The 19,088-nt window shown below is 45.1% G+C and overlaps 1 protein-coding gene across 1 annotated transcript in view; it reads right to left on the bottom strand.

Annotated features, from left to right (window-relative positions):
• Positions 1 to 4,915: 4,915 nt before the first annotated feature.
• Positions 4,916 to 19,088, bottom strand: part of LOC128846308 (uncharacterized) — a 304,287-nt gene continuing 290,114 nt past the window's right edge. Inside the window, exon 2 of the mRNA XM_054045315.1 lies at positions 4,916 to 4,925. The gene's annotated coding sequence lies outside the window, so the exon portion shown is untranslated. The remainder of the gene's footprint in view (positions 4,926 to 19,088) is intronic.

The following is a 19,088-nucleotide window of genomic DNA, read 5'->3' as shown; positions in this document are numbered from 1 at the left end:
CTTGCAATTAATGGCCATGAACCTGAATGCCATATTGTTGGGAAGAAGGAATTATTTATTGTGAAAGTGAGAGTCTGCTGTAGAATAAGGGACAAGGACTTGGCTCCTGCCCTTGTGAATTCTGTGCTGAGGACCAGCTCCTGCTGCCTCTGAGCTCTGTCCTGGGACTCCTAGTCCAACTCCTGCCTCCGTAAGGTAGTGAAATTAGAGCGGATGCTGTGGTTTTATCCTTCAATTGATTAATAAGCAATAACTCAGCTCACTTCCCCTCCAGCTCCTTTATAGGAGGGAGCCGGAGCAGAAAATGATTTTCTGTATTAGCAGAAAGGAACTGAAGCGTTTCCAGGATATGCCAAACTAGTTTCCTCCATAATCTTCTACCTAGACAAACGAGTCCCCGCTCTAAATTTGTGGCCTATTAGCACAAACGCAGGCTGTTTTTCTTCCCCTTTCTGCTGAGGCAAAGACCTTGTAAGACTGGGGGATACAGAAATGCTTGAGGTTGTGATGAATCTTTAGTGGGGTTTTGCTTCCTTTACTTTCACAATATTTTCTTTAGTTTCCTAGCCAAATATTTCCTAAGGAAAGATTTCTGACTTCCTTTGCACTGCAGCTCAACATCTATCCACTTCAGGGGCTGAAGTAATACACTGTGAAGGGGGTTTTAACGTCAAGCCAAATCCCCTCATGGGAACGACTTGTGAGGTTTTAAGTCTGCCCACCCCATCTTCACCCCCAAACAATCGCTCGTTTGCTCTCCTCACTTGTGCTATCATTTCTTTTTTCCCATTGCCTGGACAGGCTATAACAGAGACAGGGATGCCTCTGCTATGAGTTTTCATAGCATAGTGCAAGCACCAGCTGTCTGGATGTGTGTGTATGATCCCAATCTAAGAAGCAGTGCTCAGATAATCGGGGTGCTCATCCAGCAGTGGGGGTGATGGGTAAATAGTCTCCCTTCCCCCAGAGGTCACTGCTAGATCAAATTTAGGTAGTGAGAATTCTGCCAGGCCACTCACAGCTAACACCTGCTTGTCCAAACTGGCAAGAGAGAATTTAACAAAGGTTTGCCAAAGAGGAAGGGATGGAAGGGTCCTCCGGAATGATTTAAGGGGAGGACACTGCTATTGGACAGCATGGATGCCACCAGGAATATGGCTGTTTGAGGTTGTGTCTTGCTATGAAAAAGCCATTAAGGTGTGGGCTGTCCTGGGGGATTATAGGGAACACGAGTCAAATGGATAAAAGCTCTGAAGATCCACACCTGAGCTTTATGGGCCACAGTTCCAAATGGGCAGGCTCTCTGCTGAGGACACAATCTGCATCTGCAAGATTTGCGCTGCCATTTTATGCCCGCATGTCTGGCTACCTCTCACTACCTGAGTGTGGGTGAAAAGCGGCTGCATGGTACTCTGACATGCTTCTCACAATTTGCTTGTGGGGCACAAATATGTGGATGTAAATTGCATCCGCTAGAGGAGAATCCAGGACTCAGGCTGATTTCAGAGGTGAGGGCCACAGTTAGGGTGACCAGATGTCCCGATTTTATAGGGACAGTCCCGATATTCAGGTCTTTGTCTTATATAGGGCCCTATTACCTCCCCACCCCCGTCCCGATTTTTCACACTTGCTATCTGGTCACCCTAGCCACAGTCATCCATGGTAAACCCGGTACAACTCCAGCGGAGTCTCTAGACTAGAATTCCCCACTGGCTCACTCTCTGGTGTACATTATATGTGGGGTGCAAATGGGCCTAGAAGTGGGGAAATAGCATAACTTGTACTGATTTGGCATCAGTTGGGAGAATGCAAGTTCTAGGATGAAAGGGCCATGTGGGGTGTAGCAAGAAAAACAGCAAGTGGTGGGTGTGTGTAAATTTAAGTAGATTTGAAGTCAGTGGAGTAAATCAGGGATTAATTGAACCTGTTCTCTCACTCGCTCTCTACAAATAAATAAATAAATAAATGGAGTTATACCTATCTGATAGAACTGGAAGGGACCCCAAAAGGTCATCAAGGCCAGCCCTGTGCCTTCACTAGCAGGACCAAGTACTGATTTGGCCCCAGATTCCTAAATGGCCCCCTCAAAAATTGAACGCACAACCCTAGGTTTAGCAGGCCAATGCTCAAACCACTGAACTATCCCTCCCCCCAGTCTGATGAACAGGCAGTTGCTTGTGTCTATCATTTATGTCCAGGAAAGTGACATGCAGCCCTTGGCAGTTTCCCGAGTGTTCTGGGCAACCCATCTTGAAGCCATTGTGCTCCTTGTCTGACAAGGCTGGGTTCTGGCAGTGGAGGAGAGGGTGAGATGTGGCTGTCTCATGTGGAGGGGTAAAGCTTGTAAGTGGCACTGGATCTTTCTGATGTTGCATTTTGCAGACATGGATCGTGGGGCCAACTAAGCGTTGGGGGAAACATTGCTCAGGATTGCCGGGATTTTGGTCCCATTTTCTGAACACAGGATCTGGCAGCAGATGCTCCCATTCAAACCCACAATAGCAGGCGACACAGAAAGGCGACTTCATGAAGGTTTCCAATTAAATCCCTCTGGCTTCCCAGGTGCAGGGATTCTGGGAGGAGCGCTATGCATTTGTCATCCTGCTCTCTAGGACTGCAGTCATTCAGCACTAGCCAGACCGGCTGAGTGCATCCTGTATGTTACAAGAGCAGCAACTCAGAGACCCTGGAGGTGGGGGTCTTGTAGGCTGCAGCACTAACGGGTGAACCTAGTGCAGAATCTGCCCCTGGTTAGGCTACTGGGAGCAGCACCGAGCTGGCTGCAGTTGGGTCACTCTATGCACATCTTACAAAGGGAAGGCACAGCCATCAGACAAAAGGAGACTCTCCTGCTTCCACTTCCAAGCAAACTAGAAGTGAAAGAACAGGGAGAGAACTAACAATGATCATCGAACCACTCCAAGAACTCCAGGATGATCCGGTCTGCACTGTACAGTCTGCAGCACATTCTTGCTACCATGGGGAGGAGCTCCAGGTCTTTTCAGACTGCACTGAAAAAACCATCCCACAGCTTTCAAGTCCCGGAGATGTTCTTCCAGCTCAACGCACTGTAAATCTAATCATGCCTGAAGCTACTGCCCTAGCGTCTGGATCACAAACATGGACATTGACAGCGAGATTGCCATGGCAGAGTGGGTTGGAGGGATATCCTGCATGTGTATACATAACTGATAACAAGAAGATCAGTCTGCCCCATGGATTTGCTGGATGCTACTGAGTGACATGAATAAAGGATTGGTGACAATTGGAAAGGTCCAAATTAGTTCTAAAGCCATTGCAGAGCTAGAGAAGAAATAAAAGGATTTTTATTTCATTAGAAACTTTCTAACCACTTGTAAAGTGCCCAGGAATGTTTTGATCACCGTCCATGAAGGGGCAGATTTCCAAAGAAGATAGCTGTGCAATTGTGCATTTGTTCACACTGTTACTATGACTGCATGCACACACACACACACACGACCAGAACTGGCCATTTACATAGGCAAATACCCAACTGGTACATCGAATCATTGGAACTATGTGATCAATTTTAGTTATGCTTGGCTTAAGTGCACTATTTATTAATGAATTTTTAAAAGACTGTTGAGAGGGCAGAGTATTTGGTGGGTGCTTTTTTTCATGTAGAATAGTAAAAATCCAAATAAATACATGGAAATAAGTAAGTGTAACCCTGAATTTGTTTGTTAACCCTGTCCAAACCAACCTCAGAAACAGGCCCAGAATCCTGAAGGTGGAAATGTAAAGCTTCGAGGGGCAGAGGAACTTGGTACCGCTGCTGTGTCCTGGAGCCATGATTGTGGTAAGGCTGTCTAGGTGTCTGCAGTACTGGTAAGTATAGTAAAGGGTCTCATAATCCCCATTACAGTTACCTACCCACTGTAAGAAATAAAACTGGGAATGGGGGATACGTGTCATTCTTGTGTGTCTGAAGGCAGCACCCCAGGGATCAGCTCCCACTTGATCACTGCATGGTGAGTACAGGCTCTAGGCCCCCACTCCAGGATGGAAGGAGCAGGGACAAATGAAATATGATAACTGGAAAAAATATGAACCGGAAGATGAGATGTTTAATACACTCCAGATCCCGCACAACACCCGGAGCTGCACAAAAACCACTCCTCGTTCTGGAACGAAGATACCATCCCACTCTAAGGAGAATCTAATATACAGAGTGTGTGTCGTCATGTGTTATGTTACCCTTGTCTGACTTTAGGCATTGTACACATCATACTGTTTTCTAGCAGGGGAGCCTAACCCTGAAAGCCAGCATGAAGGAATGGGCTCTGCTTCTCCTGGCTGTCTCCCTCCCTTCCTGTGCTCTCTGGTTGTGTTTCTCAGCCACTCCTTCCAGGAGAAGCAGATCTGAGCTCTCTGTGTATGTCAGCAACAAGCTGGAGTGAGCCAGTCTACATTTGCACACTGCAGCTCCTGCTAGGGTTCCTGTGTTTGATATCTTTGGCTTGCAGCCTTGTACTTCCTGTCTCTATCTAGCCTTCTCGCTATTGCTTCTGCCTTTGGCTTCAGCACTTCCAGCCTTCACTCTTTGCCTCAGCTTATTAAATTGACAGAAGACGGGATGCTGTCATTTTTAATCAGAGGGGCCATTTGGTTCCTCCTGTCCTCTCTTTAAGCATTTTAGTGCCTGCTAAATTACACCTTACGGCAACACGCCACATCGATCTGTGGCTCCCATTGTCCATGCTGGATTGTATGTTAATGAGCAAGAAACATGCTGGGGGGGAAGGGCGGGGGCTGCCCACTTCCCAACACCAGCAGGCGGAAGGTTTGTAAAGCGAGCTGTTCTGGCTGCTGCCAGCTAAAGATCAGACACTAGACTTTCCTGCCGCTCTTACACAACACACAAGATCCCTCTGACTTCAGTGGGAGTTACATGCACAAAAGTACTAGGCAACCTAGAGTCCATCATTGTGTCATTGGACTCAGTGGGTCAAATTCTGCCTTGACACAAGCAAGCACAATTCTTGTCAACTTCAGTAGGAGAGCCTTCCGCTTATGTCCTTGCTGGATTTGATCCACTAAATAGGCATGCTTCCATCCTGAGCTGGGTATCACCTCCCCTTGGCTAAGCTGATAGGCGCGCATTCAGCGGGTCCCAGTTGGAAGTCATTTCCCCTTGTTTGATTTAATAGGAGCCATACTGAACTAGTCCCAGCTGGGAATCAGCTGAGAACCCAATCTCAACAGTCCTAGCAACACACTGACCAACCTGGGCTAGTAGATGGGAATGAAGTTTGAAGAACTTCCACTTTGACCTCTTTGCAGTGGAGAGTAAGAGAAATCAGAGACTTCCATCAAATGAGGGGGTTAGGAACAACCTATCACTGAAATGTAGTACTAGGCCTGAATATGCAACATGGGCACAGTTTCAAATACTGTTTAAAAGAAGCTTATCTATGCTGATGAGGCAGTTGGTATTGTAGAGCAACATGCAATCTCCGAGAGCGGCCATGCTGGCAAAGTCACAGGGGCACAAGAGGAATCTGGGATTCAGGCTCATCTGCAACATTCTTTTTCAGGTCATTATTATTAATAATAATTATTATTTTAATAGCAACACAAATTAACCTCCAAATTAGCATTTTATTTTTTGCCTCTAGAAAAGCCCCAAATGCACACACCTATTGAGCCAGTAGATGCTTAGCTACCCAATTTATTCACACAAATTTGTGTTTCTGTGCTCATCAATATTACATAGGTTGTAAGCTCTTTGGGGCAGGGACCATAGGCACTGGCTTTCTCCTTGCCCCAGGGGGCTCAACCTCTGTTCTGCCCCAGGCCCCGCCCCACTCCATTCCTTCCCTCAAGCCCCCACCCCTGCCCCGCCTCTTCCCACCTCCGTTCTGCCCGAGGCCCTACCTCCACTCCATCCCTTCCTACAAGCCCCCACCCCTGCCCCACCTCTTCCTGCCCCTGGTCTGCTCCCACTCCACCTCTTCCTACCTGCGGTCTGCCCCCACCCCGCCTCTTCCCACCCCCTCCCCCAAGCGTGCTCCATCCCCGCTCCTCCCTCTCCCCGCAGTGCTCCTGCATGCTGTGGACCAACTGATCCACAGTGGGCGGGAGGCGCTGGGAGGGACAAGGAGAAGTTGATTGGCGGGACCACCAGCAGACGGGAGGCACTGGGGAGGAGGGGAGGAGCTGGCTACTGGTGGGTGCTTAGTGCTAATTTTTTTCCTTGTGTGCTCCAGTCCTGGAGCACCCACGGAGTTGGCACCTATGGCAGGGACCATCTTTTTCTTCCGAGTTTGTGTGGAACCTAGCACAATGGGATCTTGGTCCATGACTGGGGCTTTTAGGTGCTACTGAAATGCAAATAATAAATCATAATTATTATTATATTTGCATATGCAAAACCACAGGTGCAAAATGGATGGCTCAGTTGAGACTTCTGAACATTTCTCTCTGCAGTCCATATTTATGAGAAAAATAGAGAGAGTTAACCAAACAGACTGCCAGATAAAGATCAAAAAGATGGGGAAAAAGAATGAAAGAATTCCTTCCATATTCCCTTCAGAGGCAGAGACGCTCATCCACCCCTGCAGTCTGCTTTTCTCCTTTCTAACATTTGGGACTCTTTCCCGATATCAGCTCAGGAATGGTTTGCATATTTGTTCAAACTTGTCTCATTGTATTTTCCAGCTCAGATATTATTTTTTCAGATGCCTCTCTTCCTGATGGAATTGGAATGGAGAACACAAAGGGAATCTCCTGAGATGTTCCCTGAGTTTTTCCTGCCCACTGGGAAGCTTTGGCTCCACGCCACAGCTGGAGAGAACCTGGCCTTGCTGAACAAATTTGATTACTGAGCTCACAAGTCTGGGAGTAATTTGGCTAATGGCAAAAATAAAAGTGGGACAAGCGAGGACAAGCAAGAGAGTTAAGAAGAGAGGAGATGAGGAGAAGAATTGAATTGTAAGCTGTTTGGGGGAGAGACGATCGTTTTGTTTTGTGTTTGTACAGTGCCCAGTGCAATGGAGCCTACATCCATTATATATAAGAAGAAAAACATGATTCCTTCTCTGCAGTGTAATGGCTCCTCACTCTAAGTCACTTTTTCTGTAAAGCAAGCAAACCAATGGCATGTGCTGTAGATCGGCCTCTGTAGTACACAGGCCATGCTGGATTTTTGATGGTCTCACCATGACTTCTTGGAAATGGGAAAACAATGGATCACCAGTGCTAATCATCTTCCTCAACCGGGTCAATGCTGGAACCACAACCATGACGTGGAGGACACATCTCTACACTTCTCTGGTGCTTTAGCTAGGATTGAATGTTCACTTCCTGTGTGGATGACATGCGGTGTTCTTTAACCCCTATTTCTCCAGCTTGGGGCAGAAGGAAGAACCTGCAAGAGTGGGGTCCTACCATCGACCATTATTAAGCAGTTTGTGATGTGGGTAAAGAGCTTTAAACTGGGGAAATGCTACATAAGGGCAGAGTATTACCAGTATGAATAACTTGTGTGACGTCACCATTTTCACTGTGTTTCAGTTTCCTGTGTGAGATATTCCAGTTACATTAACACATCTGTACAACATACCCAGCTGTAATTTATCAGGCCCAAACAGCTCCCCAACACTTTGTTCTCCCTGAAGGAAGAGTGCTTTTAAAACAGGCTGAAGAACACTCTAAAACAGGGGCTCTCAAACTTTATTGCACTGCAACCGCTTCTGACAAAAAAAAGATTACTACACGACCCCAGGAGGGGGGACTGAAGCCTAAGCCAGCCCGAGCCCCACCACCCCGGGCAGGGGGAGCCAAAGCCCGAGCCTCACCACCCCAGATGCGGGGGCAAAAACTAAAGCCCAAGGTCTTCAGCCCCAGGCGGGGAACTGGTAACCTGAGTCCCATCACCCAAGGCTGACACCCTCAGGGTTCAGTTTTGGCCCCAGGCGGTGGGGCTCAGGTTTTGGCTTCGGCCCCAGGCCCCAGCAAGTCTAACACCAGCCCTGGCAACCCCATTAAAACAGGGTCACAACCCACTTTGGGGTCCCGACCCACAATTTGAGAACTGCTGCTCTAAAAAGAGAACCTGATGCACTCCATCACACTCAAGCAGGCCCAGACCTTGCCATTTGTTCCCAGCGCTCAGGCAGAAACACAAGGGCCCATATGTTTATCTAACATGGCAACGTTTAAACAGAGCAGGGTTTCCACAAACCAGCAACGAATACTAATGAATATACCACAAAGTCCCTGAGCACTAATGAGTAATAAAGTGTCCCATATACCAAAGAGTCCCTGAGTATTAGTGAATACTAAATAGTCCCTGAGTACTCATGCATCTCTTGGGTCAAATTCCACTCTTTAAAACAATCCCCATTACTTTTTACACATAAGGCTGTAGAAGGCCACAGAGGGGCTGTTAGTGTCTACTGGGAGGGAATAAAGCATGTGTCAAAAAGACTTTTAATGCCCATTTTAAAATGGCCTAAATACAGTCTGTAGTTACACGATAAGCTGCAAGGTCTCTATTGGGATAAATATTTTGTTTTTAAAATTGTCTCCACTCTTACACAGTTTTATGAGAGATCATTCTTGGCTGTATAATACAGTTGTGTTAAGTATGTTAAAACTATAGTACGGGCCTGGCTTTGGTTCCATAAAGACTTTTACTCCTTGCTGTGTTTTTTATAATTATTATTCCAGTAAATATTGACCATATTATAACACTTGGCACTTCCAGAGCTGGCTGTACTTTTACAAACTTTAATTACAGTTCACAGAACTTCTGTGAGGGAGATAATTATTGTCCCGGTTTTGCAGATGTGGAAGCTGAGGTACACAAAGGTGAAGCGACATATCCGAAATCACAAAACAAGGCAGGAGCAGGGCCAAGTATGGAGCCCAGTAGTCCCAGGTGCTGTGATCTGACCATAGCACAATGCTTCACTCTACATAAGCAAACATATTCTTAGTTCTCTGTCTGTGTAAAATTACCCTCTGTCCCCATCCTGTGCAAATTAGTCATTCCCTCCATAAATAACTATAATTAACCATCTGCATGAGCAATTACCTAATTGGCATGTGCTCTGGTGTGCACTGTCTGTGCGATGGTGCGTGCATTTTGTGTAGGTAATTGCACACCATTAGGTTCTAAAAACTAGGCCCATAATTCAAAAAGCATGTCGCAAACTCACAACAGCCAAGAAATTCAAAGTTCAGATTGAGACACGGTATTTCTTAATGCCCTGCTTTGTTCCTAAGTGTCGTAAGGAATCTCCAAAGTGGGATGCTGTTTTGCTGCTGTCCTTGTGCCTAGGGAAGCATGTTTGCATAGTAATGAGTGAGGCCAGCACACACAATTCATGACATTCAATGCTAAATATGAGTCTTGACTTTGAGGAATGCGGCGATAAAAACAAAACTTAAAACTTTCACATTGCAAAACCTATTAGCTGCTTTAACCATTTTTGCAGTCATGCCAGTTCACTCATACAGGAACTTTTACCAATGCATGACAGCTCATTTGTTTAGCTTGGGTCAGATTTAAAGTTCTGATGAAGCCTAATCTTCTGACCTGTGTTTATTTTGGCTAGGGATGTCTCTTAGCACAGACGACTTCCTATCCTTCCTAATCTTTCCCGCAGGAAAGAAACTGGGGGTTGTGAGTCGGGGAGGAAGGGAAAGTCAGCTAGACATTCAGCGAAAAAGAAACAAGAATGCACATGTTGGTGAAGTGGGTCAAGAAGAGAGAGACCTTGTCTGTTAAAAGAAGGCATTAAACAGGGGGAGTTGGCACCTCCATTGTCATCATTCAAGATGCGTCAAATACATCACAGTTTCTCTGGAATTTTATCTATCCAGAAATATGGCCAGTTATAACTGTGACAACTTCAGAGACTATGAGAGCAATTAGGGCTGGAAAAGTCCTTACTTACTTCTTACTCCAGTCAAATCTCCCATTGAAGTCAGTAGGAGTTTTGCCTGTATAAGCCCTAAGTAAGGCCTTCAGGATTTGGTACTTAGGGTCTGACCCTGGAGGTGCTAAGCATCTCAGTACCAACTCTCCGTAACTTCAATGACAGTTGCAGCCTCTCAGCACCTCGCAGGACTAGTCCCTTCTTGTCTATCTCCTGGGAACAGTTTCATTCAGACATGCCAAACCCATGAAAAAATACAGAAATCGGGCTTGTTTTTGTCTTAATTGGCATGTGAGTTGCTTGTTGGCTAGTTTTTGGCTTGTAGCTTGTTGCTTGTTGTAGCTTTTTTTTTATCAGCTCCCAGCAAGCAGGGGCAAGGGGGGGCAAGCAAGGGCAAGGGGAGAGAGAGTCAGGGGTGCACAGTGGGCCCACCACAGTCCCAGACTTCATGCCGGTGGATCTAGTCACATAGAGTATTGGGGTTCTTAGGGATTGGCTTGTTTTGGCCTTGTTTTGAAATGGGATTAGCTTGATTTTTGGCTTATTGTGAAAGTCGGGGAGCTTATTTTTCTAGATGGGCTGGAGCCTGCTATCATTTTTCCTGGTGAAAATTGCATCCACAATCCAGTTGCAGGCCTGACTACTTGTACCCCTGATTACCTGACAGTGGATGCAAACAAGTAGCCAGAAGCACAAGTTTCAGCACAATTCACTCTCTAGACCCAAACATGCTAGTATAGATTTGGCAGAGGGGATTTGTACTCATAAAAATGGAGGCTGGACTTAGCCCTTGTGAAAGTTTAGCCCAGGAGAGAGAAATTTATTATGATGAATAAGTCTAAAGTTAATTAGAGGGAAGAATTTGTAAACACAAGCTCTGTACACTACAGATTTCCCACCTTGTACAGTCACTTCTACCTTCTCACAGAACCATGGGCCATTTTTAACTTTATTACCTTGATTTGCTGCAAATTCTTTGAAAGGAAAAAAAAAATCTGGAACTCATTCCAGTCTTTGCCTTTTGCTTAAATATACAGTCCAATGTCACGGTCTCCATGGAGAAACCTTACATGGATACTTTTGATGTAATTAGAATTTAAGCTGCACACAGGAAATACCTAACCTTCGCCTTTGAAATACTTGGGCTTGCCTTCAATTTACTTCACAAATCCTAAACAGTAGCTGCAGAACTTAAAAAAAATGAGAGAGAGAGAGAAAGAGAGAGAGAGAACATTGTCTGAACATTTTTCAAAGGGGAAACCAAGCTGCTGTTCTGCAACATTTTCTCTGCTTGGGCAGGTAACATACACACAGACTAACTCTATTCTGTTTTCTCCCTAAAGCCGGATGTGTGAACTGCTGGACCTCTTTTTTAAAAAGTTCTTTTTTTATCAGTTCTTGATGTTACATAGTAAATATAAATGTAACTTTTTACCTCTGAGTTTTAGCACTGTGGAGAGACACCATATACTTTTACCCTCCATGGATTTCCAATGTGCTTTGCAAAATGTTTATGGTTTATTTAGAAATAAGGTTTCAGATTCCCTCCGACATGACAATAAGGCAGAGAGCAATTTTAGAAGACATAAAAGTCATTTTTTGGTTAATCTTTGATCTCTTGGGTTTGACCAGCTTCCCGAAGGTGAAATAAAACATTCTGATTAGCTGAAAATATCTCTTTCCTTTCACCCCTGTGGGAGAGCAATCACTTAAACCTGTTCTATGGCTAATATGAATTTGATTAAACGAACAGTTCTATAGAGTATTATTTTGGGTAAATCTCTGCTTTAGACTCAAAGCATTTAAAAATTGTCAAATGGAAATCTGGCACATGGCTCAACCCTAGACTTTCAAACTTCTGGAAAAGTAAACGTTGAGGAAATGATCCAGGCATTCCTGCAAGGGAACCTGAACAGAGAGTTCACTGCTGCCCTCGGGGCGGCGGTTGGGAGGGGGAGGGGGACAGAGAACAGCAGTGGGTTCAAGAATGAGTCGATCCCTATGCTACTGATGACTGTTTATGTCTTGGAAGTGAGATGCCCTCATATGTTAGCACATATACTCTCCTAACTAGCCAATTGGGCAGCATGAACAGCAGCCTTGTAGCAGGGGCACATTTAGCTCCCATGATAAGATGGTGCCAAAAGAGGGCTTGTGTTTGGGGAAACACAGTGGGTGCCACCAAAATGATGGAACAGACTTTCCTGCCAGTGCCATATTAGAGCATCAGAGAAACGTTTTCCTAACAAGTAAAAGGGGGAAAAGCTCTCAGCTTTGTGCCCAAGGGAGAGGAATATGCCAGTGCTATGAAATGGATGAAATGAATGGTCCTCTTTTTCTTTTCCAAGTATGTAATTGTGTGCCCAAAATGTGCCCTGAATTTGTACATGCAATTACAGCAAATGCACATTGGATAATTTCACATGCTGCACTAATTACCCAGTTTGCACAGGCAACAGCAAGAACTGCATGTGATAATTAGATGTGCAATTGCACAAATACCTTGTCTGAAAAGCTGTCCCATTATTGCTATGATGCTGGAAAAACTCTATGACAATATTAAGAAGTCAGTGCATCTCATATCACAGCCATGCAATATTATTGTGCTATTTTTACTGCTTACAAGTATTTCCTTTGGACCAGATCTTGCCACACTTACTCATGTGACTAGTACCATTGACTCTGACAGGAATGCTCACATCATTCTGAGTGGAGTCAAGCCCCATGGTTATTTAGAGATTTGGAAACGGCTTATTGCACATTATGTGTTGTGCTTAGAGCTATATCAACAGTCCAGCAAACGTACCTCTCAGCAGGTCTGAGGTCAGGAATCGTAAACCACGGAAAGACTCCGGTACCAAGACACTTTTCAAGCTGATGGCTCCAGTTCAGCAAAGCACTTAAGCATGAGCTTCACTTAAAGCACATGCTTAAGTCCCACTGAGGTCCCATGAAAAGCTTTGCTGAATCAAGGCCTAAAATGTGGGGGGTGGGGAGTCATCCTACTTCACTCCTAACTAATTGCTTTGTAAGTACTACAGGGGTATTTGAGTTTTAAAAGATGCTATAGAAAACCAAATTTTGATCTTTCCTTTATTTTCTCTCTGGCTCCCCTCTGCCCTGACCCACTGCTGCTCTTGACTGCGTGACAGGGTTACCATAGGTGAGGGCACAGCAGAGCAAATCAATTGCAAGCGCCTGTGCTGTGGATGTTAGTGAACAAGCGCCTCATGACCTTTCTGCCACTGGAAAATTTTGGGAGTCTTATTTCCCTTGGTCTTCAGGAACAAATACCAGTTCTAAGTCAAAGGGAGAAGCTCTGTCAGTCTCCAGCCTAATGGAATATTAGTTAATCATGAAAGATGCCTTGTTTTGCAATGCAGCCACCCAGTTTTGTAAACCACTGTGTTACTTTGGAAAACAGTTCTTATGGGATCCATCAGATGTTTAAGGGAAAAAATAGAAGCTTTGAGTTTCTATTTGCTTAGTTTCTGACTAACGTGGAAAATAAGGAGTTGGGAAAGCCAGGCAGAGAAAAAAGCTGTAATGATGGAGTAATCAAGCTGTGTTAGTGAGGAGTAAATCAAACAGACGTTAGGTAAATAAAAATGCTGCCCTGCAGATAGCAGCAGGAATCTGTCACTGGGCTGGGCTTGCCTTCCTGTTTATATTTACCAGGAGATACCTCCTGCCCTTGGCTGCATTGTGCGCTTGCCAAATAGCAGAGTTGGGTGACAGATGGCTTCTGATGTGATCCTCTGCATCTGCCAACAGGCGAAGTGATAAACAGCCATAGGCAGGCACCACTCATCAGCCAGGTTAGTCTTTTCAGGTGAACACATCATGGCCAAATTTCCAAAGAACTCTCAGTTCTGAGAACTGAGTTGCGATTGCAGTATGTGCATGCCCAGGCAATTGTGCCTCTATTTCCAGGTACACACACAAACGTGTCATTGCACATCCTTGTACCCATGTCCCTGCTCAATTTCCCATCTTATTTGCATAAGTGCAGGTGGTGTGTGCAATTACCTGTGCATATGCGTGTTTGCTGACGGCAGCTTTGGTCCCGTCCTTCAAAACTGCATCAGTAAGTGAATATATACGGTTCAGAGCTAGCATACACACTAGCTAGTGTACATACAGTAGGCCTTTTCCAAAGCCCACTGTTGTCAATGAACAGATTCTAACTTCACAGAGCAGGCCTTGTGTTAGTGCCCAATAAATATACATAAGTAGTATTGGAAATCCAAAATTTTCTGTCCATCTAATCTATCTGGGTTAGTTACAGAGTGCCAGTCACCAAAGAATCAAGGTGCCAAATCAAGACCAACTTGAAAAGAATAGATGACATTCCTAACTAAAACATCTTCTTATGGGAAATAATACAAACACTACAGAGCAACAAAGATAAATTTGAAAACATCTGCTGTTTTCTCTCAAACATTGAAACCTAAAGCAAACAGCTGGCTAGGCATTCTCTCCGCTCTTGGTGACTCAGCTCTCCTTTTTCACATTCTTTTTCTTACTTCGTTATCATCAAAATAGACTACTGACCATATATTTAGAGCTTTGTTCGCCCCGAAATGCAACAACCTCTGAGGTGGGAGCAGAGTGTTTGACAGAACACAGCATTAAACATTTTATTCAGATGATGTTTAAAAAGAAAAAAAGGTAACGGTACAGAATTCAAGCATAGAAGTTTCAGGTTATCAGGGAATAACATACAGATTATCAAGGGGTGCGAAGTTCAGTTTAAAATCGGGTAGCATAAGGAATATATAATCTGCAATATCCCCAATTGGGGGTAAAAGTTTGACGGGTCAAAGTACAGACATTGATATATGAGGGTATGTTGTTCATACAATGGCTATGTTCAGGTGTGGACAGGGCAGTCCCTAGCCATTTGGGTGCCCTAAGCAGCCCCCCTGCGGGGGGACTGTGTGGGGCCCCAGGCCTCCCCCCCCCAAGATCTGGGAGGCAGGAGCTGGGGGGGTACTTTTGGGGGTCCCGCAGGCCCAGAGTGGCCCGGGGGATTAGCAGGGGGCCGGGAGCAGACCGCTCTGCTTCCCTTGCCCCGGCCGTGTTGCTTGGAGGAGTGGGCTTGGGGAAAGGGATCCCCCACACACACTCACCGGCAGTGGCAGAAGTGGAGCAGCCTGGCCCCAGCCCGCTCCACACTGCCAGCTCCCAGCCGTGGCGCTCCGCTTCCCGTCACTGGTGAGTGGGGTAGGGGGAGAACCTTTCCCCAACCTCCCCCCGCCCCCCACCCCGTCCCGTGAGCGACATGGATGGGGCCGGGGCAAGGGAAGCGGAGCAGGCTGGGGCCGCATCACTCTGCTTCCCACTGTAGGTGAGTGCGGGAGGCATCCTTTCCCCAACCTCCCCTCGCACCAGTGGCGGAAAGCAGAGCGCCGCGGCTGGGAGCTGACGGAGTGGAGCAGGCTGGGGCCATGTTGCTCCGCTTCCCGCCACTGCCGGTGAGTGTGGGGTTGCTGGGGGAAGAGGTGGAATGGGGGCAGGCTGGGGGCAGAGCAGGGGGGAAGGGTAAGAGGCAGGGCGGAGGGAGTTGTCCAGGACCCCACACCTCCTAGGGACAGCCCTGCCCCTTACAGTGGGCGCAGCCCATGGGGGGGGCCAGCTGAGGGATAAGGCTGGTTCTGCCACGTATGCAGCACGCAGCTGCCTAGGGCACCATGAAATTTGGGGCAATTTGGTGTTATTTAACACACACCGCCTAAGGACGGCCCTGGTGTGGAGTATAATGAGTGGATATGATGATGAGGATGGATTGACCATCATCTGGTGATATTTAACATTCAGTGAATTTATGGCTCCAGTTCATGTGGTCCAACGGACAAAGTCTCTCGGTCCCTTTTTCATAGTTGATGCACAATGTCTCTCCGGCTCACGCCTCCTGGTACTGTTGATGGCCGGTGATGTGTTCAGTGTAGATGTCTGAGACCATGAGGTGCCGTATTACTACACCACAATACAGGCCAGGAAGTGAAGAAGAAAAGCACATCTAAATGAAATGAAGGGGGGACTTTGTAAGACAGAATGCAATTACCCACTAACACCCCTCACTTTAAGAAATGTGGCCTAGGATCCTTAATGACCACAAGTGGTCAGGACCGTGGCTTCATGTTTCATTAAAAATATGGCTGTCAGCACAGAAACACTAGCACCATGGTAGGGGCACTGGCCCATAACCGAGTCAGAGGAAAGAGTTCTCTCAACACTTCCACAGTCATCCTCAGATTGTCACCCATCCAAGTACTGACCTGGCCCAACACAGCTTAGCCCTTGTCTCCACACAGATTTTGTACCAGTATAACTCTTTTGGTTATTTATCTATTTACCCCCATTATTTTCAATTATAATTAAATAAATGGTTGCTGCAGCCCTTGGTAATAATCTAGAGCCATTTACAGTACAGTATTTATGGAATCACCCAATATTTTTGTTGGAAGGGAAAAAAATTTGTATCACCCTTAAGAATTTCATGTAAGTCACAGCCCTTGTAGTAATATCTTACAATTATGTAACTTTATGGCCCTTGGTGACACTTTTATGTGCAACCCTGCGTTTTTAGCTGAATTAAAAATTATTGCATAGCCTAGCTAATAGAAATTGAGCCTGATCTCGTAAGGTGCTGAGTCTTCTTAATTCCCATTGACTTTGAGAGCACTCAGCATCATGCAGGATGGGATTCACACAGACAACTCTTTCTCCAGGATTTATTCAGAAGTGAACTGAAGCCAAGATTCTCAAAGTAGGACAAATGGGAATTGGGCCAATGTAGGCAGCTGTGAGTTTAGGCAGACGGGTTTTAACTACCCTAGGTCTCAGCTGTGCCCTTTCTCTGAGTATTGGTAAAACTAAGTTAGCTAGAGGGCAAGTTTCAGAGTAACAGCCGTGTTAGTCTGTATCCGCAAAAAGAAGAACAGGAGTACTTGTGGCACCTTAGAGACTAACAAATTTATTAGAGCATAAGCTTTCGTGGACTACAGCCCACTTCTTCGGATGCATATAGAATGGAACATATAATGAGGAGATATATATACACACATACAGAGAGCATAAACAGGTGGGAGTTGTCTTACCAACTCTGAGAGGCCAATTAATTAAGAGAGAAAAAAAAAAAAAAAAAAAAAAAAAACTTTTGAAGTGATAATCAAGCTAGCCGAGTACAGACAGTGTGATAAGAAGTGTGAGAGTACTTACAAGGGGAGATAGCAAACTAGACACAATCAACTCCGGTTTGAATAAGGACTGGGAATGGCTGAGCCATTACAAACGTTGACTATCTCCCCTTGTAAGTACTCTCACACTTCTTATCACACTGTCTGTACTCGGCTAGCTTGATTATCACTTCAAAAGTTTTTTTTTTGTTTTTTTTTTTTTTCTCTCTTAATTAATTGGCCTCTCAGAGTTGGTAAGACAACTCCCACCTGTTTATGCTCTCTGTATGTGTGTATATATATCTCCTCATTATATGTTCCATTCTATATGCATCCGAAGAAGTGGGCTGTAGTCCACGAAAGCTTATGCTCTAATAAATTTGTTAGTCTCTAAGGTGCCACAAGTACTCCTGTTCTTCTTTTAGCTAGAGGGGTAATTTTTTACTGAAGAAGTTATCCTGGTACAACCCCTAGTGTGGACACAGTTGTAGCGCTATAAATATGCTTTGATCTAGTACAGTTTCTTCCCCTTCCCAAATAACATATTTGCTCCAGTTTAATTACATCCACATGGTGTGTGTGTGTGGGGGGGGAATGAGAGGGACTGTATTGATTTAACAGTTAAAGCAATACCATTTTTATGTGCAGACAAGTCTTTAGTCTGTGATTTCAGACAGGATCACAGCCTCAAGCTATGGATGCAACGTAGACAACGCTAATATTTTTGGTAGCTCTACACAGGCCTGCTTAGGTAATTATAAAATTCAGACGAACTTTGGGGAAGTTCTTTAATCTCTCAAAGTTGTAAATATTATTGAAAAGCAACATGTTATGTAAATGCTAAATGTTAGTATTTGTTATGACGATTTGTTCATCGTTTGTTTATTACTGATGACGTGATCAGTGCTGCAAAAAGGCAAATGAAGACACTCTCTCCTCTGTAGCTGACAGTTTGAAAGGATTTATTAGTAGACTAGTATTATAGCATAGGGTTTCCATTTAGTTATAAAAATATGTTGCAATTTAATAAATAAATCACCCTTAAAAGTTTTGGGCTAGATTCTCTGACCCAAGGGAGCAGAAAACTGCTGGATCTCACCAGCTGGAAGAGTCTCCAGAAAGCAGTGCCCCCCTTTCATCCCTTGGTAAAGGTAGCATATTAAAGAAGGAGCAGGAAAGGGGTATAGACAGGCTCTGCTCCAGGATTCACTGGTAAACTGTTCTAATCTACACAGGGCAGGGCTGGAGTAAAAGTGATCTCAGGATCAGGATGCCACAACTGGCTCCCTCGTAGTCCCATCTCTCATCTGAGAATCTGGCCCAACGGGTTTAATTTAAAGGAAAAAATAGTTTGCACATTCCAAGGTTAGATGCCTCAAAGTTATACTATGTTATGGTGGAGGGCTTGTTAAAAATACCCAGTATGGACAGATGAAAATTCTGCAAACCCCGCAAAATAGTTTAGTGCATTTTGAAGCCTCAAACTCCATGACAATCATCAATCCATCCTCAAAATTAATACATCAGGAGTAGGAGGGAGTTTGTTTGGTTTGCTTGTAAAGTCTTCTGATGTGCACGTGTTGCCTATGATCAGTATCCAATCAATTCAGGGGAATTTGAACTGCTTGATTCTTCAAGGAGTCAGTGGTCCATGCTATATAATTCAGCAGTGCTCCTCTGCTGTGTACAAAAACCCACAGAGAATACCAAGGTGTGTAGCTAAGAAACAGACCTTACGGACCCCTATGGACTTTAATGGGAGTTCTGTGTGCTCAGCACCTACGCACTCAACCCATAACACTAGAGCTTTCAGTTCTGTTTGCACAATGAAGTGTGTCATACTTTTAAAAGTGACAACTTAGCAGGAAGGGGCTGCCCTGCAGACACCCCCAACCCCGTTCAAGGTAGCGGCAGAATTCCCCAATGCCACATTAACAGCTAATAAAACAATAGCGCTTTTAGTGTGGACATCAAAGGGAACTCAGACAGATGAATGAAC

The sequence above is a fragment of the Malaclemys terrapin genome, chromosome 12, assembly GCF_027887155.1.
Source record: "Malaclemys terrapin pileata isolate rMalTer1 chromosome 12, rMalTer1.hap1, whole genome shotgun sequence".
Classification (NCBI taxonomy): Eukaryota; Metazoa; Chordata; order Testudines; family Emydidae; genus Malaclemys; species Malaclemys terrapin.
The sequence above is the reverse complement of the archived record's forward strand: the minus strand, read 5'-3'. Positions and strand labels throughout refer to the sequence as shown.